Source organism: Ursus maritimus, unplaced genomic scaffold (genome assembly GCF_017311325.1).
Source record: "Ursus maritimus isolate PB19 unplaced genomic scaffold, ASM1731132v1 scaffold_2, whole genome shotgun sequence".
NCBI classification, from domain to species: domain Eukaryota; kingdom Metazoa; phylum Chordata; class Mammalia; order Carnivora; family Ursidae; genus Ursus; species Ursus maritimus.
Window position 1 is genome coordinate 60,908,575 of NW_024424452.1, and position 26,445 is coordinate 60,935,019.

The following is a 26,445-nucleotide window of genomic DNA, read 5'->3' on the forward strand; positions in this document are numbered from 1 at the left end:
CTTATGGAAGAGATAAAAATGAGTAAGACTTAGGCCCTTCTGTCTCAGGGAGTTCACATGTAATTGGTAGAAAAATTAAAAGAAAAATTACAATAGAGGGCAGCGGATGCTAGGTAGAGTAACACACTCTCTGAAGAGACAAACTGAGAATACTGTTTTCCTATGGAAGTAGCAGAAACCTAAATAGAGTATGTGAATTTTGTGTTGTGTTTTGACAGAATAGGTATTCAATATGGTAAATGGAGCTGTTATTAGAATGAAAAATCTAGAAAGAGAACCACAAGTTCCTCTGAAAGGAGGAGTGGAGAAAGATTTAGTGTGAGTGGTTTATGGGTTATAGGTTGAAGATTTAAGAGTCATGTCAGAGAGTTGGTCTTGGAAGCTATCCTGTGATTTAAATAGTTGAAAGTGACCGTGTGAAGCAAGAGAAAAGGGCTGAAGATGATACCTGGAGGATAGCCTTTTTCTTCTTTTATTTTCTTCTTCTTTTTCTTCTTTTTTTAACCTGAGGAGTAAGGAGAGTCTGTGAAGTGTCCTGACAAAGAATGACTGCAGATACAGGAGGAGTGCATTATCATGCAAGACAAAGAGAAAAGGATTTCAAGAAGAACAATGTGCAAGAAAACAAAATATATATGCAGGGTGCAGTCAGAGCTCAGTGCTTCCGAGGGGTTAACAAGCCGACGACTGAGAACAGACTGGAGGAATTGGAAACAAAGGTGGACACTGAGAAACTTGGAGAAAATACTGCCTGGATAACTGTGCAGATGGATATCAGACTTTAGGTGTTCGGGTATGAATGTAAATAGAGGCAAAAATGCTGTGAAATTATAGACTGATTCCAACTTGGGTATTTTATAAGATTTTCTGTTCTTCTCTGGGAGAGTTAATTTGGATAATAGAAGAGATCTATCAAATTTTAGAATAAATTTACTCAGCCTGGAAAAAATGAAATCTCATTTCTTGTTTATTACAATTGATTGGCAGCAAAGAGGGTGTTATGTCATTAAAATAATTCTAAATAGATGACAGTAATCATTATAATAGCTATTTGAAAGAACAACCAGGATGATGATGCCCTGGAGGTCTAAAAGTCAAAGTGTCAGACAGCAAAAAGGCTAGTGAATATTAATTATCTCAGTTCAGAGAACAGAGAGGAAGGATAATTAATATCTTAGCAGATACCTTTTATAAATTAAAGGTACTTAATGTCAGCTTTTTATTAAACTGTGGATGGTAAAAATTGAGAGGGAATGCCACATTTTCTTGTTCAGTCCTTCTCTTCCCTCACCTCTCTTTGGCATTGCTGAGTCGCTTCCCTTGAACATTGTATGTCTTCTGTAATACTGTGCTCTCCCAGCCTGCCCACCTATGTTATACTTTCTCAGTCTCTTTAAGTGATTTTTCTTTGAATTTATCCTGTAACTGTGAGCATTTGCCCAAGTTCTGTCCATCTTCCATCTTATCAATTTCCAATGAGTTAAAAGAGACAGCTCACTGCGAGTGTGGACACTAATGCCAAACCACCTGGCTATTATACAGACCCTGCCACTTATTAGCTGTGCAAACTTGAATAGATTACTTACACTCTCAGGAGTTCCGATTCTTCTTTCACTTCCCGCTGTATCTCAGTTTTTACGAGTCTGACTTAGAATGTATCCACTGTATCATTAATAAAGTGATAAAAATCAAAATAAGCACAATATACATCTTCTACAATTGAGTGTTTTATTAGGCAGCCTTTTATTTTTCTTTGTGGAACTTCCTTAGAAATCTCATCATTGGTTGTAACTGTTACTATTATTCTTACATATCTTGTCCCGTCTTCTCCTGAGTAATTACCTTTTATACTTTAAAATGTCCTGGAATTTTTATTTCTAGTATCCTGCTAAAACCTCAATTTCAACATGTCCACCCTTCTTATACTATGGTTATGAGTACCTGGAGTCACAGGAATTAATCTTTATATGTCACATGCCTCAGTGACCAACCCTTGTCAAGTCTTCCTTCATAGTATCTCTTATATACAATCTTCACCCCCTTTCACTTTGGATATAAGTAGTAAATGTTTACCAAGTCCTGTGGGCTTCCTGGTCATTGAGGCAGCAAATGTGAGGTAGATTGGATAGATTCTCTTATGTAGTTTATACTCTAGCAGTGAAGTAGTAATTTACATGTGGGAAATACCATAATAAAAGAAGTGCAGGATGACAGGGGACGACAAACAGGAAATTATTATATTCTGGGAAATTGGGTACGACGGTTAATTTTATATCAACTTGGCTGGGTCATAGTAGTCAGATATTAGGCCAAATACTATTCTAGATGTTTCTGTGAAGATTTTTGCTGTTGTTGTTGTTTTGTTTTGTTTGTATGGGGTTAGTATTTAAATAAGTAGATTTGAATAAAGCATATTGCTCTTGATGATATGGGTGGGCCTTGCATAATCAGTTGAAAGCTTAAGCCAAAGGTAGACTTCCCCAAAGAAGAGAAAATTCTATCATCAGCCTGCCTATGGACCTGAACTGAATTTCTTCCCTGAATGTACAGACTGCTGGACTACCCTGTAAATTTTCTACTTCTACCTGCACAATTAATCTTAAATCTCTAAATCTGTGTTTCTCATTCTCTTTTTCACCACACACACACACATATACACACACACGCACACACCTACATACATACATTTTATTGTTTCTGTTTCTTTGGAGAATACTGACATAGGCAAAAGAAGACTTTCTGGAGAAAGTTGTTTTTTTTCTTGCTTATTATTTTTTAATAGCTCTATTGAGGTATAATTGTTAACAAAGAACAGTACAATACCAATGAATGTGATTGCTGGATCATATTAAGGATATGCTTAGTTTTGTAAGAAACTGCTAAACTGTCTTCCAAAGTGGCTGAACTATTTTGCATTCCTACCAACAATGCATGAGAGTTCCTTTTGCTCCACACTCCACCAGCATTTGGTGTTGTCAGTGTTCTGGATTTTGGTCATTCTAATGGACATGTATTGTTATTCATTGTTGGTTGAATTTGCATTTCCCTGGTGACATGACATGGAGCATCTTTTCATGTGCCATTTGCCATCTGTATACCTTCTTTAGCAAGATGTCTGTTAGATCTTTGGCTCATTTTTTTAAAATTGGGTTGTTTTTTTTTTATTGTTGAGTTTGAAGTGTTCATTGCCTATTTTGTATAACAATCCTTTATTAGATGTGTTTTTTTGTAAATATTTTCTCCCAGTTTGTGGCTTGTCTTCTAATTCTCTTCATGTCATCTTTTGCAAAGTGGTGGAAGTTAATTTTAATTAAATCTGGTTTATCAATTGTATTATTATACTTTTGTTGGAAAAATACCTTTAATGAAAAACTGCTGGTGATGAAACTTCTCAATTTTTTTTTAAAGATTTTATTTATTTATTCGACAGAGATAGAGACAGCCAGCGAGAGAGGGAACACAAGCAGGGAGAGTGGGAGAGGAAGAAGCAGGCTCATAGCGGAGGAGCCTGATGTGGGACTCGATCCCACAACGCTGGGATCACGCCCTGAGCTGAAGGCAGACGCTTAACCGCTGTGCCACCCAGGCACCCCAAAACTTCTCAATTTTTGTTTGCCTAGAAATTTTTCTCCATTTTGCCTTAAGTTTTGCAGGTTGCTCCTACTAGATGTCGAATTCTTTGTTGGTAGATTTTTGTTTTTCCTTCAGCACTTGAAAATAAATGATTTTGTGGTCTTTTCCATTCATTTATGTCATCAGACCACTATCATTATTTTTTAAAGATATCTGGATGGTTTTAATATTCTCTCTTTCCTTTTGACATTTAAGGTGTTTGGCTATAATATGTGTCATTTTCTTTATATGTATTTTCTTGAAGTTTGAAAAGCTCCTTAAATCTTTAATATAATGTCATTGAATCATTTTGGAAATCCTCAACTATTAGTTTTCAAATAATTTTTCTGCCTCATTCTGTTTTACCTCTAGTGGGACTCCAATTACACATATGTTAGACTGTTCACGGTATCTCTTTTCTTTCTGTGTTCTTTCCTCTGGATATTTTCATTTGTCTTATTCTTAAGGTTTTTAATCCTGTCTTCTGCTTTCTTAACTGGTTTTCAGTCTAGCCCTTACTTCTCAATTTCACATATAGCATGGCTTTAATTCTTTAATTTTTAATAACCATTTTCTAGAATTCAGTCCCTTATGAATGATTTCCAACATATCTCCATTTTCTTGAAAATACTAATTTCACATGTCTTAAAATCTATGTCTCAAAACTCCAAACTGTGGCTTTCCTCTGGATGGAAATTTATTTTGTCTTTCTTTTTATTATTATTATTATCATCATGATCTTTGTATTTATTCTTGTCTCTTATTAGGCCATTTTTAAAAGTTGAATTCTGAACATTGTGAAAGAAAACTTCTAGAAATAATATAACATATTGGATCCTTTTTCTTCAGAGAAGTTTTTCTTTTGTTTTTCATAGGCTGTTCAATAAGGTCCATATTACTTTAACCTATTATAAAATTAAGCTTACTTAAAGCTGGGTATAACACTTTTGGAGAGCTGATCTACATCTCATTGACCTTGAATTCCAGTGTAAGGGAAAGCCTAGTATAGTAGTCAGAAATGCTCCACCTCTGCAAGCCATGGACTCCAATACTACTTCCATGCCCAGTAAAAGTATTGATAGCTTTCTTCAATCCAACACCTAGGTCTCAATGTAGGCTACTTGTAAATAACCATAATTCAATGAGTAATTGACCTCATCTTTGGTGTGGATTCAACTGTGTTTTGTTTGTTTGTTTGTTTTGTTTTATTGTTTTTTTTTAAGATTTTATTTATTTATCAGAGAGAGAGAAAAAGAGAGAGCAAGTGAGCACAAGCAGGGGGAGTGACAGACAGAGAGAGAAGCAGGCTCCCTACTGAGCAAGGATCCCAATGTGGGACTCAGTCCCAGGACTCTGGGATCATGACCTGAGCCAAAAGCAGACACTAAACCAGCTGAGCCACCCAAGCATCCCTGGTTTCAAACCTTGTGAGACCTAGTCTCTTTCCAAGCTTCCCATTACTTTTAGAGAATATTCCTTAAAATCGCACAAGTGAAAGACTAAAATCTTTACAAGTGCTTCTTCCCCTTGGTGGATCTTACATTTAATTTCTATTATCTCACCTTTGAAAGATTGCAAAAAATCTTTGTTCGGTATCTTGGCTTTTGCACCACCATATGTGGATTGTTAAATGCCAAGAGGAAGAAGCACCTAGGAAGTCCAGACTTGCTTCTTTATTCTTCTTTTGCCAGGATCTACTTCCTTCAGATCTTGGCAGCCTTGAGGTAACTTTTTTGTTGTTTTTAATTATCTGTGTTTTCTAGTTTGGGGTTGGAAAATTTGTCTGATACAAGCTAATTTGACATTGCTATAAGAAGTACTTCTGTTATTTATATGTAAAGATTCACCCTCTTATTCCAATTATGCATATGAATCTTATTTTTAACCATATGATGATCACCAAAATTGAAACTGAAAATTATTTAAATATATTTTCTTTTTTTGCTCAGCACTTAGTACTGTAATATGTAACACTAAGGAAGCCTTTATAATTTTCATATATTGATTATAAGGAAAAAATATGCTTCCTGTGGTAAATTTTCATTTGTGTTACTAACTTCTAGACTAACAAACATCTTAGTATTAAAAATGCATCATTCTTTTAAAGGAGCAAGACTTATGTAGCTTAATTAACTCATGGGACTTCCTGAAGTTACAAGACCGGGTTTGGGCATCTTAAATATTATTAATGAAATATCTAAAGACTAATGGATATCCAGTAACTCACTCCATATTGTGGTAAACATTGGGGGAAAAAAAAACTTATTTTAGAATATGTCATTGTTCTTGGGGATACATTTCTGAATTATTTATGAAAGCCATTGGAAAGCTAAGATTTATCCAATAAATTTGTTTCATGAAGAATAATTCCTTCACAAAAATCATGTTACCATGATAACAAATGATTAGGACATAAACTAAATACTAGTGTCCTCACTTAGTCTTTTGCATGCATGATCACTATATATCATTACAACTCTTTGAGATAGATATTAAGCTTTTATAGTCTAAATAAATTGCCCAAGATCTCAGAGGTAGTAAGTGGTTAAGATCTGACTTAAGAACAGCACTTTCTGATTTCAAAGTCATTTTTTTTTTAAAGATTTTATTTATTTATTCGACAGAGATAGAGACAGCCAGCGAGAGAGGGAACACAAGCAGGGGGAGTGGGAGAGGAAGAAGCAGGCCCATAGCGGAAGAGCCTGATGTGGGGCTCGATCCCACAACGCCAGGATCACGCCCTGAGCCGAAGGCAGACGCTTAACCGCTGTGCCACCCAGGCGCCCCTCAAAGTCATTTTTTAAATAAAATTCTTCTTTACTCCTCATATTACTTCACAAGTTTACAACTTATTTTCAAAGAAGCATTTAAGTACAGATTGTGGAATGAAATTTAATTCTCATTTTTTTCTTTTCATGGCCAACTATGGTGATTTGTTAACTATTTATTAATAATAAATACATAATCTGAAATACAATAATGTGGATAAATGTAAGAAATCAAGAATTCCTGGGGCAAATGAAGTTGGTTTTTGTTTGTTTTAAATCTATTTATTTACCTGTCAACTCTGGTTATTAAATCATACTAGATATGGATACCTATTGAGACAGTCTATCTCAATATTATGATTATTTTAAAAATATTTTTTGGCATTACTGTGGATAGTGCAGGGTAGCAGAATATGCCATTCCAAAATATAACTGTAGGAGTTCAGGGCATGAAGACCTCAAATATACCACTTTAGCATAAGGATTATTTTGAGCCAAAGGCTGTTGAGATGAAGCAGACACAAGTAAAGCTCTCGGACCTCCCCTATTTGCCTAAAATCAAGACATACATTTACAAAGATGTTCCTCCTTCCTTCTTTACCAGGAAGGACAAAGGTGAATCCTGGGAGACAACACTTTAGACCCTTCATGGGAGGGAGATCATGGAAAAGGCAGTGACTTAAATCTGCATTACAGACCTTAGCCTTATTTATCATGTTTTTTCCTGGTAACTTCCCATAATTGGCCTCCCTGCTACTCACTCTACACACCTTTCTTTCTTTTGTCTCTAGCTAAAGATAATATTTAAGCTGGAGTTCTAAACCATCTCTTTGAGCTAATAATTTTTTCCTGCATTTCTCCTATGTATACATGAGTTGTACATGTTAATAAACTGTTTGTTTTCTTGTTAATCTGTCTTTTATTACAGGGGTCTTAGCTAAGAACTCAGAAGGTTGGAGGGAAATTTATTTTTCCTCCCCACAATAGCATATGTTAAACTAGCATGTTTCATTTAGTATTGGTTCTGATTAGCTATTGTGGACAAACAGAACTTCCTGTATTTCACCATATAGAATGAATATATCTGTTTTAGATACTTTAAAAATAATTTATAGTCACAAATTATTAACTTCAGTTATTTGTTTTTATGTACTTATCAAATTATAGACACTGTTTCAGTCACTGTGCTTGGCATTGGGGATATGGCAACTTGTCTCAGGGACCACAGAGTCTAAAAAAGAAGTACATATAAGTACAGTGCAGATAATCTTGAGCAGTATGTTAATTAAAGCTTAACCACCTAATATAGATAATGCGAGTATACAGCAAAGGAAGTTAAAAAAAAAAAAGAAAGAAAGAAAGCAGAGAGTTTAAATAATTGCAAATAATTTATGTTGGCTGAATGTAGAGTACAGAGATAGAGGAAAATAATAAAATGTTAGAAGGTAGTGTAAAGCAGATATCTTGCTTGTAAATGGTGAAATGCAAGCACATTACTCTCTTTACCATAAAACTTTTGTTAAAGTAGGTCTGACCTGAAGGCAATTTATAGAGGTTGGAGATCTTGATAAGTCAAATAATCAATAACATAAATGGTCCTGGTTCCCACAGCTGAAGAAGAGGCTACTCTTTCTTGGAAGGATTGTAATGGTAATTTAGAATCAGATCTACTCTAAACATTGGGATGATGTTCTCCTTCGTCACCTTACTAAACTCTTTTTACACTTGCCATTTGTTAAAATTGGAGAAATAATTGGTCACAATGGAAGAATTGGTTGTTGAGCCTAAGTTGGAGAAGACATAGTAGACACTTGCTGTACTAATCTGTGTGGGGTTTTTTGTTTTGTTTTTTTTTGTTTTTGCTTTTGTTTTTAGAACTGCTTGTTGCTAATGCAATGTTAGTATTTGTCAACTCAAGTGATTCAAACCCATTGACCTATGGTTTTAGGCAAAAATTTCAGCATGTATTAAGGAATATTGCTTTAATATGAAATACACTCTGCATATCTCTGTGAATCTAAGATGGCATTAGGTGACTGGTTAAAAATATGATGTTTCAGGTCTTAATTTATTATCTGTCAAAATGACTGACACTTCACTAAGGAAATTTATCTTTTCTAAGACTAACAGGTGTGCAAAACACTGAAGGAATTTTGTTGTGGCTATTATTGTTGTCTTGTTTGTTTTTTTAAGAGAGAGAGTGCATGTAAGTGGAAAAGGAGGAGCAGAGGAATAGGGGAAGAGAGAATCTTAAGCAGGTTCCATGCTGAACATGGAGCCCCACATGGGGCTCGATCTCACAACCCAAGATCATGATCTGAGTTGAAATCAAGAGTTGGATACTTAACTGACTGAGCCACTCAGGCTCCCCGATGCTGAAGGAATTTAGGCAAGGAACAAGTATAACAAGATTTGTTTGCTTGAAAAATTACTCAGAAGACAGTGAGTGGAGGAGAGAATGAAAAGATATAAGTCTTGTAGATTAAAGAGAAATTATAAGGCTATAATTGTTTAAATATTAATGGTATTCAGATTTTTATATTCACTAGTTAAAAACTTAATTCACACTTGCTGTTTTTCTTAGACGCAGATCAAATAATTAGTGACTTATCTATTACTTAGTTTCTGTAGGATATCACTTTTGGCTAACCCTTCCCCAACCAAGCATCAGAGGGATAAAAGCACACAAAGAAAGAATTATTAGTTTTTGTTTATTTTTTTGTTTCACTTTGATTCACTGAGGTCACTAAGTGGTGAAGATCAAACTTTGTATTTTATTTCATTGCTACTCTTTAAGGGGAAGCGGATCACATAGACTGGAAGCCATACAGTTACTTACTCCCCAGTGTCAGCTTCCTTTATTGAGATACAGTGCCCCAGCATTCATTGGAAGACCAAGCCTCCTATTATTAACCATGTGGTGTAATCATTTGCTCCCAAGGTGGGCAGTGTTAGATTCAGTCCATGCTGTATAATCAGCTTCATTACCATATTAATTTCATCAGAAAAGGGCTTAAAATCCAAACATTTAATGTGACTAAGAAAAGCATGCCATGAATTTTTGGAGAAAGAAATTTCCCCTCTCCCAAAGTGAATAAATTAAGTACTTCTTCTAACAGTGATTGTCCATAAGAGTTGATCTGCACAGCTGTCTTCCATGTATTATAACTATTTATTGTCCATATGTTTCAAAGAAAAGGACGTGTGTGTGTGTGTGTGTGTGTGTGTGTGTGTGTGTGTGTGAATTGTAGTAGGTAATAGTAAAGCATATTGACATGCAGGAAAAAGAGAGAAGAATGCTAAGAAATTCTAGTTGAAGTGAAACTCAGTGATGTAATTAACTGTCTACAATTAACTACAGTTATCTTACATAGCTAACTATGGTCAACAATTTAGTTTTTCTTGTTTTGCTTGCAGTTACATAAATGGAATTTTTGTCAAGTCATAATAAAGGTTCACTTACTAATAGCAAGAGATACACTATATTCCTAAGCTCTGATGGTTACCATGAGAAACACATTTATATAGGAGACATATGTGATACCAACAATCTTAAATAACTACCTTGGGATATCATGTCTTAGAATTTTATTTTTATGAAGAGTCACATCTTTTAAAAATGGTATTTGCTTTACATAAAACAAGATTTTAAAAATAGGTATATAAAAAACTAATTTTAAAAATGTTATCAAACCCAAGTTTGTCTACCTACTCCTGAAAAGACCAATACCCCAAGGAACGACTTTTGACTGGAAAGGGATAGGAGCTTTATTCAGGAGGTCAGCCACCTGGGTAGAAGGTGGACTTTTATCCAAAAGCCAACTCTGAGGTTTCTGCCTGGCCCAGAGATTTTTTAAGGGGCTTAATCAATTAATGGAGTGCAGTGGTCTGTGACATTTCTTGATTATGTGTAGACTGATGATGCCAGCTACAGAGTTATCTTGGTGCTCAGAGGTTGTGCAAGAAACTCTAGTTCTTGGTACCTAGGAGAGGTTGTACAAGAAGGTCTGGTTCCTTGATACCTGGGGTACTTGTGCAAGAACGTCTGGTTCCTTGGTACCTGGGGGTTGTGCAAGAGTACTCTGTTCTTTCTGCAAAGGAGGGCATAGGACAAGGTCTACAGATACACAAAGGCAGGTCAGTAAGTCCTTTGTGCGACCTTTAAAAAGAAAAACAGTTTGCTAAAAGATTGTTGGACTAATCGGAAAGCTGAGAAAGCTTCAAACAGACTTGCTGGCCTCTGTGGCCTGGGAAGGTTCTGTTCCTTCGTTCCCCAAGGCTGGTGGTCTGTGAATCTCAAAGAAAGCAAATTAGTTCTGTTACAGATCAAGGGCCTTAAGTCAGCAAGTAAGGAGTGTGTGTTTTGTTTTGTTTAAATTTACTTATTTATTTATTTATTTATTTATTTATTTATTTATTTGAGAGAGCACAAGCAGAGGGAGAGGAAGAGGGAGAAGCAGACTCCCTGCTGAGCAGGGAGCCTGATGGGGGGCTCAATCCCAAGACCCTGGGATCATGACCTCAACCAAAGGCAGATGCTTAACCAACTGAGCCACCCAGGGGCTCCTAGCAAGGAGTATGTTAACTTGATAGAGTGTTAACCCTTAAGACCGCCTGGAGTGCTATTACAAAATGAGTAATCACCAACAATGCCAACACCCTAGAAAAAACATTACTAACATTTGCTAAATATCACTTTAAACATTTCTCTAGAAATTTGTTAAGTTATAAAGAAAGAGTAAGAACAAAAACAAATTGATTTACCATATGCAATATTAAAATTATTATATCTAAATTGATTTTCACCCAAAAGGGGGAACTATACCAAATTTTTTTAAAAAGATTTACTTATAGAAAGAGAGAGAGCACGAAAGAAAGAGAGCAGGAGCACGGAGAGAGGCAGAGAGAGAGGGAGACAAGCAGACTCCCCACTCATCAGGGAGCCCTTAAACCCAGGACCCTGAGGTCATGACCTAAGTTGAAACCAGTCAGACACTTAACCAACTGAACCAGGCACCCCAAAACTATACTGAATCTTAAGGTATTTATGGTAAATGCTTTTTCATAGGAGATGTGAATTGAGAAATACTCTTTATAAACTAAGAAAATTTTATAAAAAGAGAGATTAGGAAAGAAAAAGATTAGTATCACTGTATTTAAAATTTGTATTTTAAATTAGATTCTATAAATCAAGATCTCGATATAGAAATTGTGGAAATTAGTATATGCATTCTAACACTATCTTCTTTCCAATCTTTTATCCTCTGATTTGTTATATTGTTAATTTTAAAATGTGAAGGCTTATAGCATTTATATTCTATTTTCTCAGATTTTTAGTTTTCGCTCTTTTCTAAATGTATTTTCTAAATGTATTTAATACTTAAGAGAAATCTTTTTACCATATTTTCTCCATTGTGCTTTACTTTGAATCATATTCTATCCCATGGATTGATCTTCATATAAAATTTTAATAATTTTTATATGTACTCCATTTCCTGGATTCTAATATGTTACCACCAGAACTAAAAGATCATTTGCATAATTATAACATTCTTTGTCCATTCTTTTTCCCAGATTTTTGTTGGAATTGCTCCACTGTCATCGGTAGTGAATGTTGCTACAGAAACTTGAGGCCTAACTGATTTTCCATGTAGAGGCGACTCATTATTTATTTTTGCTTAGACCCACATTTGATTTCATCTTTATGATTAAGTTCACTGCCTTCGCTTGGATTCTTTTCCCCCGGCTGAAACACAGTGAGGCATTCACTATAATAAAATCTTTATAAGAAAAATCCCTTCTCCTAGATAGTTGAATTTTTTTCTCTTCTATTTTTTTATTCTGTATAAATACCAGTTATACCCTGCTAAATTTCATTTGTCTGGTTTCTATAATCATAACCATTCTTATCTAATTATCCATCTCCATTCTTTCTGTTGTGATTTCCTTGGCCAAACATCATAGTTCTCTCAGGTTATTTTTTAAATTATTTTATTTTAATGCTTACCATAAGTCATGATAGCCTTTGTTGTTTAGCATTTTAATTTTTCTGACATTTCTTTCCTGGAACATCAGCCTGATCCTTTTGAAGTTTATACTTTTCCTTAAACTGTTTAAATTTGAGTTTTGAGAAGAAAACTTGTTTATAAATCCCTTTCAGATTTTGGTTGACTCTTTCTTCATTTGAACTAGGCGTTTTGTGAAGTCTCCATTTATCTGCATCTTAATTTTGTCCTTTTTTTCTTTCTTTTCTTTTTAATATGCCTTATGACATTTTTGCTGTTGGTTTATTTCTGATTATTTTTCAGTTTTGAAAAAAGAAAAAATTAGTTTTTGTCCATAACTTTGTAATCAGATTCTTTTATATGAGTGGCATTTAGCATTAGATAATCAATATATCCTGTTAACCTGCTAATAATCAGAAACAATTCTGCTGGCTCTCAGCGTTGTTCAGCCATCGGAACTTTGGACAATATGTGAACTATCTATCAGAGTTTGAGGTTAAGGCAATTGTCTATCTTTCTATATTTTTCTCTTGTTTTTTTTGTGGGTACAAAAGAGGGGAATAAGGAAGAGGACTTTATTCCACTGTCTTTAAACACAAATTTTGTTCCATAAAGTACTATAACTCTGTTCTACAGATTGGAAAATTGGGTCCCCGGATTTAGTGGCAGAACTAGAAGTAGAAGGCCAATCTCCTAATTTATAATTCAGTGCTTATTTCACTTTACGTGACTGCCTTTCTATAGAACAAATATACATGTTCCACAGAGACATTTCTGTTGTACTCATAGGTAAAAATAATTTTTGTTCCACTGTTATCTCAGTGATGTCACTATGGCCCTTCTCTCAGAGTATGAGTTACTATTGAACTTCCTATCTTTCTTTGGCTTAATTGGTGAAATCTGATTGTTTTGGATAGAAAGCAGGAGACACAGATGGAATCACAAACTGCATGTTGTTTAGTTTTTCTTGGCTGGAAAGGAGCTCTTGGGTTTTATTTTTTACTAATCTTGTTTTGTTGGTAGAGGAAGAAAAGGAAGTAGTAACAAATGAATCAAGAACATTCACAAATAGTATAAAATTTATTTTTGAAGCTGGAAGGTCAGTGATAGTTCTTGAATTCATAACCTAAGTAGAATAAATGTGGGGTTTTTTTTGGTATGACCTTGTCAGAACTTATACAGCAGATCCAGCTATAATGTTTCCATTGACATCCTAGGGTTCTGACCTTCATAGATGAAAACCTTTGTGATTTTTAATCATCCACATCTATCAAAGTAAAGAGAATCAAATCTAAGAGGAAGTAGCCTCTGCCCTAAGATCAGAGGTTAAAGCCTTGTCGTTAGCATTGCTCTTCTCTGCTTCTGACCCATTTTTCAACGTTGAGTTTTTTAAGTCTAAGTAAGTAAACTTTAGCTACTTGTTCTAATCTGAGGGTCCTGCCTTAATCTTTACAAGCCATTGACCTTGATCAGATTATGACCCTAGACTCACTTGCCTGCCTACCTGTATCTAAAGCACTGGCATTCTCCTTTCTGTATTACACTTGCCTAGGATTTGATTTATTGACTGGTTAAAATGCTACTCTTTCAGAGTCCTTCTGTACAAGATGCATTACTCCACTGATCTTCCTTAATATGTTTCAGCCCAAAGAACAGCATGACATGTTTCTAAAAGAATTTACTTGAACTATTTTTGGAAATTTACATTCCCTTTGCAGATTTTTCCTTGATGTTTATCTTTTCAGAGCTCTATGTAAACATGTTGTTTATGAATATAACTATTTAATCTTTTGAGGCCTTAATTTCAGTTCAGTTGATAATAGTTAAAGCCCCATTTTCTCTCACATGAGTCTATAAACAGTAGAATTGGGGGGGGTGTTCTCAGAAATTTGGATTTCATTTCTTTAATGTCTTTACCTCTTGTAAACCGTTTATGATTCATCTGAAGCATTATCATTTCCAGAAATATTTCCTTGACTTCTTCGAGCTCCCGTTTATATTTCAACAATTCCCCGGTCATAGCTCATAATAATTATACACTTATTTTTTTCATTTTCTTTCACATTACTGTACATTCCTAAAAGACTTATTCATCTTGATTTTCCTGGAAGTTAGCACAATGTGTAGTATGGAAAATGTTCAACAAGTGTTTGATGAACAAGTGAGAAGTCAGTAATACGAATTCAGCTTTTAGTTCTTCCATTGCTATAGCAAAAGAGGGTTGAATTAGGTGAATTATAATTCCCCTTCCACATCTAATTTCTTCATTTTGCAGAAGTTTGGATTATATGAAAGAAATAAGAAACTTAGAATTTTACAGTTATGTCAGTTGAGTAAAGTATCTAGACAAAAACCTTTATCTTAGTGAGAAACTGAAATTTTTCACTTGCTGGAAGTACATAATTTGTAAGTTGCAGAGTTAGAGCTGCAATCTGATTCTTCTGGTAATTGTGATATTTTTTTCAGTGACATATGGCACAATTGAGGAAATAAGAAATATTAAATGATTGGCAAAAATATATATAATGATAAATACAGTGTGCAAGTGAATGCAATAGATATTTAGTAAAATAATAGGGAAGGTGAGATAAAATTGGACCCAGAACTTTGGTAGGATTTTGATAAAAAAGGAGATGCAGGTAGATAACAATATCATGAAAGACATAGATGGGCATGTTTGGCTCGCTTAGGTATTTCAAAAGTTATATTGTAGACAAAAGTGGCAGAGACCCCAGCCTTACTTTGGAAGACTAAAAGTTGAAAATTATCAACTTAATTTAAGCAATAATTTTTATTCAATGCACCTCATGTTTTTTTGCCTCAAAATATCTTTCTGTTATTATTATGGAATTCATCAGCTACATGAAGGTGAAATAATAATAATAATAATAATAATAATATTAATAATAATAATTCTTCCTATTAAAATAGTCTTCTAAACTGAAACATAGGTCATCACCTTGCTAACATTTACGTTTCTGGTGTTTTTTTAAGATTTATTTATTTATTTGAGAGGGGAGAGGGTCAGAGGGAGAAGGAGAGGGAGAATCCTCAAGCAGACTCCACTCTGAGCATGGAGCCCGATGCAGGGCTTGATCTCATGACCCGTGAGATCATGACCTGAGCTGAAACTAAGAACTGGACACTTAACTGACTGAACCACTCAGGAGCCCCTCTGGTGTTACTTTTTTTTTTCCTGTTCAGTAACTTTTAACAGTCTCTCATATTTTCTAATTTTTGTTTTTGTATCTCTCTACTTACTTTCTTTTATGTTACTCTCTCTGTTCATAGATTATTAAGGTTATATAATGCCTATGTGTTTCTGTGTTTTGTAAGATTATGATAAATTTTACAAATGCTATCAATGTCGTATTCATAGTTTTTGGAAACCAGTGTACTTTAACGAAAAGTCTCAAGTTTTAGGACTGAACCATGTAAGTTCATGGTCCTTCTTCAGACATTGATATATAAAACCTCATTGCAAATTTTAGCCAACGAATGGTGGGATTGTGTTTATTGATTAAACAATATCACAAGCAACTGTGATTTATTTAACAAAATAGACAGTATCTTAATCATTTACTGCAAATGCCAGTCACAGTAGTGGGGCACTGATATTCTTTGTAAGTTTTTCTTCATATACGTATAGTTGGTGATGACTTTTTTTTGTAAACCCCTTTCCATTATTAAACATGCATGTTAGAATGTAAGAATACTTGAATATTAAATATTTAATAATCATGCTTGTAGAGTTTATGCCCTCAAGCTATATATAGATTCCTATTCCAATGTTTTGGTACAGCTCGTTTACTTTTATCATGTAGCCGCATTTTTTAAATTATGTTTGCAGATGAGAAAGACATTTAAAAGAAAATACATGAGTAATGAGTTGCAAACTTTGACCTGCTTCTGCTTTCAAACTTTCTTGATATTTATAAATGCGAAATTATTTACTGAGACTCCACTTTCATATTTTTATCCAGATATCACTCCTCCTGTTCATGGTGAATTTGCCTTCTTAAGACAGAAAATTTTGCCCTTGAGATGTTAGGTCACTTTCTGACATCCTGTGAAAGAGCCCACATCTGTTCAAATGCTGAATATTCAATCTCATGTGGATTTTTATTTGTGGGAAAAAGATAGCCTCATGGTTATAATTTTATTTTGTCTTTCAAGCACGGTTCTATTGTTTTAGCTCAAGTGAAGACCAATCTGTTTCTTATTTTTATGCCTAAATAGAATATGTTTGAATAGGAAATATGGTGTTTATTAAGGGGTCCATAGCCAGAAAATGACCTTTAAAAATTATGAGTGAATTTTAAAGGCTATTAAAGTTTCTTGTTTTCTGGCTTTGCCATTGAAAATATACTTGTGCTATCTATCCTTTTCCCTTCTTTGATAACTTTTGCATGTTTTCTCCATTGATTTTTCAAAACTAACTGGTTTTGTTTGGGATGTTGTTGATTTTGTTTTCTATTAAATAATCAGACTATGAAAATCTAGGTGAAATCAGTGGTTTCAAAGTTTTCATGTACCATTGCCTGTATTTCTGTTCAAGAAGATTAATTGCTAAGAGGTTTTTCTCTTATCACAACAAAATCCAATTACTGTACTCACAGGAAAAAAAAGATATGGGAATTGGTCAGTATGTTGTGCAAAAACTTTTTTTCAATGCTTAAAATCAAATATTTATTGAGAACATATACATTAAAAAATTTTATAAACCTATACTGTTATGGTAGCCACAGTCACATATACCTATTTGAATTTCAATTTAAACTAATCAAATTTAATAAAATAAATATTCTGTTCCTCCTTTGTAAGAATCATATTTCAAGCATTTCATAACCACATGTGGCTAGTGGGTGCCATATTGAATAGTGCAGAAATAGAACCATCCCATCATGGCACAGAGTTCTCTTGTTTGTAAAATTTTGTTGACTTGAGCAATTTTTCATTTTCATTGGAATTCTGGAAGGATAAAAAGGAAAGAAAGATAGAACCATACACTTTAAAAGATGTATTTAACTGTTATTTTTGTACCAATGATGAAAGCAAACCAATTCTTTTTAATTTTTTTGTTGTTGTTGTTGTTGAGGTATGAATGATACACAGAAAAGCTGTACATATTTGATGCATACATCTTGATGAGCTGAATTAAACTACACACTGGTGAGACTGTCACTATATACAATATCCTAAACCTAACCATCACCTCTAAGAGTTTCTTCCTTCCTTTCTTTTTTAACCTAACAAATTAATTCTTATAATCTCTTTCCACTCATCAGAGACATTCACTGCATCCATTTCCCCCTGTAATCTTCTATATATTGGGAAATCATCTAAACATTTTTTTTAACATTTATCTTTCTGTTGAAAAAAGTAATGTTTATAGTTTATTATCAAATTTTATCTTTATTTTTTACTATCAGTTATAATGGTTTATTTGTGTTTTCGCATATGAACTTTCTATTTTATTGATATTTTAAGTTCTTACATTTAAGGAAATCTATTTTTCCCTTAAACTTGAATATTTGCATATATTTATCATGGACAGAATCAATGTTCAAAATCATTTTTTTTCCCTTCAGAGCTATGAGGATTTTGTTTCATTATCTAAGTTTTGTCCAGAAAAAAATCAGTGGTTGATATGACAGGTTTTCATTTAACAGTTAACCGGTTTGGTGTTTGTTCTCTTAAGAAATTTTAATAATTTTCTTTATTAGTAGTATCTTACATATTATCATTTTGCACTTAGATATATGATGTATTTTATTATTTTCACTTTGTTCTAAAAAACTCATTTTTTATCCCATTATTACTTTAATGATGTCTACTTTCTTCTTTGTATTTGCATTTTAAACCACTGTGAGTTAAATTCAGAGCCTTCTGCTTTTGTAATCTATGACACTTTCCTTTTGCAATATGTTTGCTTCAAACTTGGTGCCCAAAGACAAACCAGCTGTGCTTTCCTGCATTAAGGTTTAAATACTGAATTTTTAGAATGTTTATTTTTACATTGAAAAGCTTTTTAATTTTTATCAAAAATTTGTATCAAAGTCTCCTCTTTGCAGATAAGTATCCTCATAATATTCTTTGTACATATATATATTTCATATTTTAAAATTTTGTTTATTTGATTAACTATTTCGTTATTGGGAAAACTTTCCAAACTCTCAAGCTAAAGGCATTCTGTGACTGTTTGGTGCTTCTTAGTTTTCTAGCTATGTTAGAACATCTGATGCCACAGTATTGGTGGCTAGAGTACATATCATTAAAGCAAGTGATGATTTATATAAGAATTGTTGGAGTCCTAGCCAGGTGGTTGCATGAGTACATCAGACGGAGGACTAGGAAGAGAAAGCTTCCGGTAGGGCCAAAAGTCAACTCAGGTCCTGTTTAATTTTTCCAGCCTCACCACCTGTTTTAGAAGTGTCCCACCTCACAGAGTTAATATTCTTAGCTCCAGTCTGGGGACAAACATGGGCATCAATATCAGTGCTCAGGATCAGCACAGGTTTTTTTGTTTGTCTGTTTGTTTTCTGTTCTAATGCCCACATCTAGCATCTACCCCTAATCACACTTTTGAGTGTGAAGTTAATGTTTTTGACAGTCGCTTCTCATAGTACCTTTCCTTCTTTGCAGCACTGCTGTGAATTTATATTTATTCATTGTCTTTTTTCCCAGTGGTATTTAGAAGGATAGAAAGGTGAAGACAGATACTTCCTTATCTAATGTGGATTAGCTTTGTCCTCATATTTTCCCCAGGATCTGATGCATAGATAGCACATGTGCAGCAGCTCTTGCAGGTTGTTATTGTTAACTGTACACTTGTGATTTTTGAATTATCAACTTCTTTTTTGGTAGCAAATTCACTTGATTTCATTCAGCTTGTTTTTTAAGAATACACGTCCTGATTCTAAATTATAAGTCCCTAATTATGTACTTACATTCAACACCAAACTTATACCCAAGGGGGAAATTAAGCATAATAACGATGCTATATTGTTCCCCTCAAACTGCAGGAACAGTGACTTATGGCATTGGTAATGGAAGGTAATTGTTTTCTAGTAAAAGACTTATCACAATTATATTTTAAAGTCTTTCTTCAGATTGTTCTTATGAGCTAAAGAGCAAAATGAATCTTACCTCATTCCATTTTCAGATGCTAATGATTAGAAGTGATTCTTAACATTATAGCTATTACCCAATATTATCAGTATTTTATTACTGCTTTTCAGAAAGTAATATATCTACTATTGATGAGACGAAGTGAGGGAAATCAATGGAATGCTTAAAAAGATATATTCCCTAAGCTTTCCTTGAAGCTTGCTGTTACTTCATCATTGCACTTGACAATGAGCCTATTAAGCAGAGCCTGGTAGATATATAACATAAAAGATTGCATTTTGGTGTAAAAGTCCTTCTGACAGTGAACACTTAAAATGTATACCATATAAGAGGAGAAAAAGTTGAAAAATGAATATAGCTTTACCAAGTATGTAAATGCCTATCTGAAATGAAAAATATACTTGAGTAAGTATTCACTCTATGATACACATTTGTGTTTAGATAAAAATATAGCAGATGGAAATAGGGAGTTATAAATCATAGTTCTTTTTGCAAATGAAGAGTAATGAGTATCATTATCTACAATAAGATAGAAAATCAAACCAAGAATTTTAACAGATAAACTAATAGCAATAAAATGAAATGAATAGGTTTTTCTGGAGCTTAAGCACGTATTTTAAATATTCTCATTTTTAAAAATGCATAAAATAGTTTTAAAAGAGAAGTTACAAAATGCAAGTCTAAAGTAGTAGGATGTTTTTATAAATTAATGGATCTTCTCATTGAAATCTGCTTGCTCCTCTCAAACATTATCTGCAACATGTTTTGAGGTAGTATGAATTCATGTAATTTTCTAAGTGGGTTAGAACATTTGTTTTTGGGAGTCTGTAGGGCACTGGAAATACACTTACTCTCACTAGAATGTTGGGTCTGGGTAAAGTGAAATAAGGTAAGGAATTGATGTGAGGAAGATTCACAGAGTAGCCTTTGGGACGGATTGTCAAAGTTCTTGTCATTCTTCCAACCATTGTCAAGACATTTATGGAGATTCAAGAAATTCCTTCTACAGAGTGGCAGTGCTTTTTAGAGGGAAGTCTGTCCTCTCACTCCCAAATGAACAATCCCTAAGCTGCAGAAGTCTGGTGTTTCTGAATATAATGGAAGGTGAAGTATTTCTGATCATAGAGTGGAGATATGGTCATGTGACTCCTAGACTTTGGGCAGTGAAATGTGTTGGTAATTGGCTTTTACCTCATGAATTCTAAAAGAGACTGAATGAGATTTCTGTGGCATGGAGTGCATTAGTTTCCAATGGCTGCTGTGATAAATTACCACAAACTTTGTGGCTTAAAACAACACACATTTACTCTTTCACAGTTCTGAAGGCCAGAAATCTGAAATAACTGAGCCAAAATCAAAGTGTCATCAAGACCATGCTCCTTCCAGAGGCTTTGGGGGTGAATCTATTCCTTGCCTTCAGAAGCTTCTGGCGACTGCTGTCCTTCCTTGGTTTGTGGCTGCATTACTCCAGTCTATAAGATTGGCACCTTCAAATCTTCCTCTCTTATGTCAATTTATGGCCCACTCATGTATCCAGAATAATGTTTCTATCTCAAGATCTTTAATTAAGTCTAATCTGAGAAGACCCTTTTTTCCATATAAGATAGCATTCATAGGTTCCAGGAATCAGGACCTCCTTTGGGAGATCAGTTTCAACCTACCACATGGGGTCAGAAGAGATGATTCAGTGTGTGAAATTTTGCCCTTATACTCAAGGCCAACATGAAGACACAGGAATAGATTTGAGGAAGGTATCTGGGCTCCTTTGCATTGAAAGAACATTCTATTAAGAAGCATTACTTCCACCTCCATATCAATTAGCCATTAAAATGTGTGTAAAAATATTAAGATGTAAGTAAAATATTAAACTCAATTAGATAAAACAATAAATTGTTTTAAAAGGGAAAGCACATATTTGAAAAAAGTACTATAGAAAAATTCTAGAAATAAAAATGTAGGGGTAAATAATAGTAGAGGATTTACTATCCCACTCACATTAATGGACAGATGATCAGACAGAATTTCAATGAGAAAACATAGGAGGGTAAACAATATGTTAGATTAGATGGGCTTAACAGATATATGTACAAAATATTTCATTCAAGGGGTGCCTGGGTGGCTCAGTTGTTAGATGTCTGCCTTTGGCTCAGGGCGTGATGCAGGGGTCCTGGGATCAAGCCCCACATTGGACTCCCTGCTCTGCTGGAGCCTGCTTCTTCCTCTTCCACTCCCCCTGCTTGTGTTCCCTCTCCCACTGGCTGTCTCTCTCTGTCAAATAAATGAAAAAAACTTTAAAAAAATCATTCAAAAGCAACAGAATACACGTTTTTCTCAAGTGCACATGGAACATTCTCTAGGACAGATTGTATGTCAGGCAGTCAAAAGTCTTAATCAATTTTAGAGGCATGAGATCAAATCAAGCATCTTTTCTGACTACAAGTGTATGAAACTAGAAATCAATTACAAGAGGAAAACTAGAAAGTTGACAAATATGTGGAGATTAAAGAACATGCTTCTTGCAGAACCAATGGGTCAAAGAAAAAATCAAAAGAAATAAAAAAAATATATCTTGAGAAAATGAAAGTGGAAATATAACAAAATGTGAGATGCAGCAAAAGCAGTTCTAATAGAGAAATTCATAGTAATAAATGCCTACCTCGAGAAACAAGAAAAGTCTCAAACCATCTAACTTTATACCTCAAAGAATTAGAAAAAGAAGAATAAAGCCCAAAGTTAATAAAAGGAAGGAAATAACAAATATTAGAGGAGAAACAAATTAAATAGAGAGTACAAAGATAATAGAAAAAGTCAATGAAAGTAAGAGCTGGTTCTTTGAAAAGATAAATAAAATCGACAAACCTTTATCTAGACTCATTAAAAAGAGGGAGAGAGAATTTAAATAAGTAAAATCAGAAATGAAAGAGAAGCTATAACTTATACCACAGAAATACAAAGGATCATAAAAGACTAGTAAGTATGAACAATTATATGCCAAAAAATTGGACAATCTAGAAGAAATCGATAAATTCCTAGAAACATACAACCTACCAAGACAAAATCATGAAGAAATAGAAAATCTGAACAGATTGATTACTAGTAAGAAGACTGAATCTGTATTCAAAAACCTCCCAATAAACAAAAATCCAAAACAAGATAGCTTCACTGGTGAATTCTACCAGACATTCAAAGAATTAATACAAATCTTTCTCAAATGCTTCCAAAAAATAGAAAAGGAGGCATCTCTTCTAAACTCATTTTACAAGGCCAGCATTACCTTGTACCAAAACCAAAAAGGATACCACAAGAAAGGAAAATTACAGGCCAATATCCCTGATGAACATAGATGCAAAAATCTCAACAAAATATTGGCAAACCAAACTCAACAATATATTCAATATATTAAAAGGAAAATATCCACGATCAAATGGAATTTATTCCAGTGATGCAAGGCTGGTTCAACATCTACAAATAAGTCATTGGGATACATCACATTAACAAAATGAAGGAAAAATCATATGATTGCCTCAATGAATGCAGAAAAAACATTTGACAAAATTCAACATCAGTTTATGATAAAAATTCTCAACAAAGCAGGTATAGAGGGAATGCATCTAAGCATAATAAAGACCATATATGATGACCTCACCGCTAATATCACACTTGATTTTGAAAAACTGAAAGTTTTTTGTAAGCTCAGAAACAAAACAAGGATGCTCACTCTGGACACTTTTATTCAACATAATATGTGAAGTCGTTGTCACAGCATATAGGAAAAAAAGCATCCAAATTGGAGAGAAAGAAATAAAACTATCACTGTTTACAGATGACACAATATTATATGTAGAAAACCCTAAAGAGTCCATCAAAAAAACTGTAAGACTTATAAACAAATTGAATAATGTTGCAAGTTACAAAATCATCACATAAAAATTTTTTGTATTTCTATATACTAATAATGAGTTATCAGAAAGAGAAATTAAGGAAGCAACCCCATTTACAATTGCATCTAGAAGAATAAAGTATCTAGGAATCAAATTTAATCAAGAATATGAAGGTCCTTTATACCAAAAACTACAAGACATTAAGGAAAGAATTGGGAAAGACACAAATAAATGGAAAGATATTCTATGCTCATAGACTGGAAGAATTGATATTGCTAAAATGTCCATACAACCCAAAGCAATCTGTAGATTCAGTATAAGTCCTGTCAAAATTTCAATGGCAGAGACACCTGGGTGGCTCAGCCCGTTAGCCTTCTGTTTTCTGCTGAGGTCATGATCCCAGGGTCCTGGGATTAAGCCCTGCATCAGACTTCCTGTTAGCGGGAAGCCTGCTTCTCCCTCTCCCACTCCCCTTGCTTGTGTTCCCTCTCTCGCTGTCTCTCTCTGTCAAATAAATAAATAAAATCTTTTTTAAAAATTCCAATGGCATTGTTCACAGAACTAGGACAGATAATGCTAAAATTTCTATGGAACCACAAAAAAACCCCTGAAAAGTCAAAGCATTTTTGAGAAGGAAGAACAAAGCTGTGGGCATCACACTACCTAATTTAAAACTCCAATACAGAGTGATAGTAATTAAAACAGTATGATATTGGCATAAAAATAGACACACAGACCAATGAAACATAAGAGAGGAAACAGAAATAAACCTGGACATATATGATCAACTAATATTTGACAAGGGATCCAAAAATATTCAATGGAGAAAGATAGCATCTTAAATAAATGATGTTGACAAAAATGGGTAACTACATGCAGAAACAGTAAATTGGACACCTGTCTCACACCACTCACAAAAATTAACTTAAAATGAATTAAATACTTTATACACATAAGCATTTAGAAATAAGCCCACACCTATATGGTCAATTAACTTATGACAAAAGAGTCAAGAATATACAACAGGGAAAAGATGGTCTTTTCAGTAAATGGTGTTGGCAAAACTGAACAGTAAGGCCTGAAGCCATGAAAGAAAATATGTCATAAGCTTCTTGATGTAGGTCTTGGTGATAGTTTTTTGACTCTGACATCAAAAATGAAAGTAATAAAAGCAAAAATAAACAAGTGATATTACATGAAACTAAAAATCTTCTGCACAGCAAAGAAAGCCATCAACAAAATTAAAAGGCAACCTGATGAATGGGAGAAAATATTTACAAATTATATATGTGATAAAAGGTTAATATCTAAAATATATAAAAACTCATACTACTTAATAGCAAAAAAAATCTGATTAAAAAATGTCTGAATAAACATTTTTTTCCCCTAGAGAAGACTTACAGATTACCAACAGGCTTATTAAAAGGTACTTGATGTCATCAGGAATATGCAAATCAAAACCACAATGATGAGATATCTCCTTAACACCTGTAAGCTGTAAAGCTTAGCACAGAGTACAAAGAGATATGCAAAGAAATGTTGAATATCATTTATGAGCCTTATTTTAGTATTAATATTATTATTCCATTTGAAACTGTCCTGTGTATATTATAGCATAAAACAAGCAACAAAATATGTTTTTTTAAGAGCCGTGATTTTTGCATAACAAACAAAACTAGAGTTAAAAATATTCAAAGTGTAAGTAAATTGCTGTAATCTTAAAATTCAAATTACTTTATCTTTTAGAAATAATTGTATTTCTTAGCTCCCCACTGGCATGCCTGGAAAATGATGTTCTAATAAAAAAAATTTGTATCCTAAGCACCCTGATTGTGGCTTCTAAATGCCATTCCTTCCTAAAAGAAATGGAATTAGAAAGAAAATGGAAGCTTTCGGGTATCAGGCTGAAAAGGAATCTTGTTGCACTAGAAAGCAAGAAGCTACTGGGATTATGTTCAAAAGGACAGAAGAACAAGCTTGAGGAGACTCTCACTATCCAAGAATGGAACAAATTGAGCATAAAAAGTCAATAGTGACTCACTTACTGAAATATGTCAAATATAGAAAATCCATTTGGGGTTCAAGAGAACCAATGTCTTACTCTCAAAATTAATAAGGGGAAATTAAGACTGTATTCTCTCTTTCTTGCAAACTAGTGGTAAGGGGGGGGGAATATTCTTCTGCATAATAAACTCAGAAAAATACATCTTTTAAAGGATTAATAGAGCTGGTCAGCCATCATAAGTGGATGCTACAATAAAAGATTGAAAGATTAATGAGAAATTTTATAATGGTTGAATCACACTGCTAACACCTTTACTTGGTGATCATTTATCGATCTTAGCATCCTCAAAGTTGTGCCATGTATGTTTAGTGTATATTAATAAGATGCAGTGAGAATACAGAGCATCACTTATGAATTACTTTCATAAATAAATTATTTAAGAAAGTCTCTAGATCTAGTTACAAATTTATTTATTTTTAATGAGAAAAGTAACAAGTTTGAGGATTCTCTTATGAAGCAATCACATATATCTAGGAAACATAATAGTGACTCAATGTCTTCAATGGATATGATATGGAAAAGAAAAGACAATTGGTACAGATTAAGAAGTTTTAAGAGACATATAAATACACTTTGTGGTTCTTGTTTTGGTTCGCCTATTTGGATGCATCAACTATAGAAAGACATTTAAGTCAATCAGAAAAATTTGAGTATGGGTAGTGCCTGGGTGGCTCACTGGTTTACACCTCTACCTTTGGCTCAAGTCATGATTCCAGGGTCCTGGGATTAAGACTCGCATTGGGTTCCCTGCTCATCAGGGAGTCTACTTCTGCCCTTCTCCCTGCTCATGTTCTCTCTTGTGCTCTCTCTCTCTCTGTGTGTCTTAAATAACTAAAAAATCTTTTTAAAAAATTTGAATATGGACTAGGCATTAAAATATGTTAAAATATACTTTTTGGTTAGGTTTGATAATGTCATTGAGATTATTATAAAAACAAAACCCAGAACTCATGCATTTGGGATCTATATTGAATTACTAACTT

General features: G+C 33.9%; 1 pseudogene; it reads right to left on the reverse strand.

The window, feature by feature from the left end:
• Positions 1 to 14,405, reverse strand: part of LOC103658263 — a 172,952-nt pseudogene extending 158,547 nt beyond the window's left edge.
• Positions 14,406 to 26,445: the final 12,040 nt, after the last annotated feature.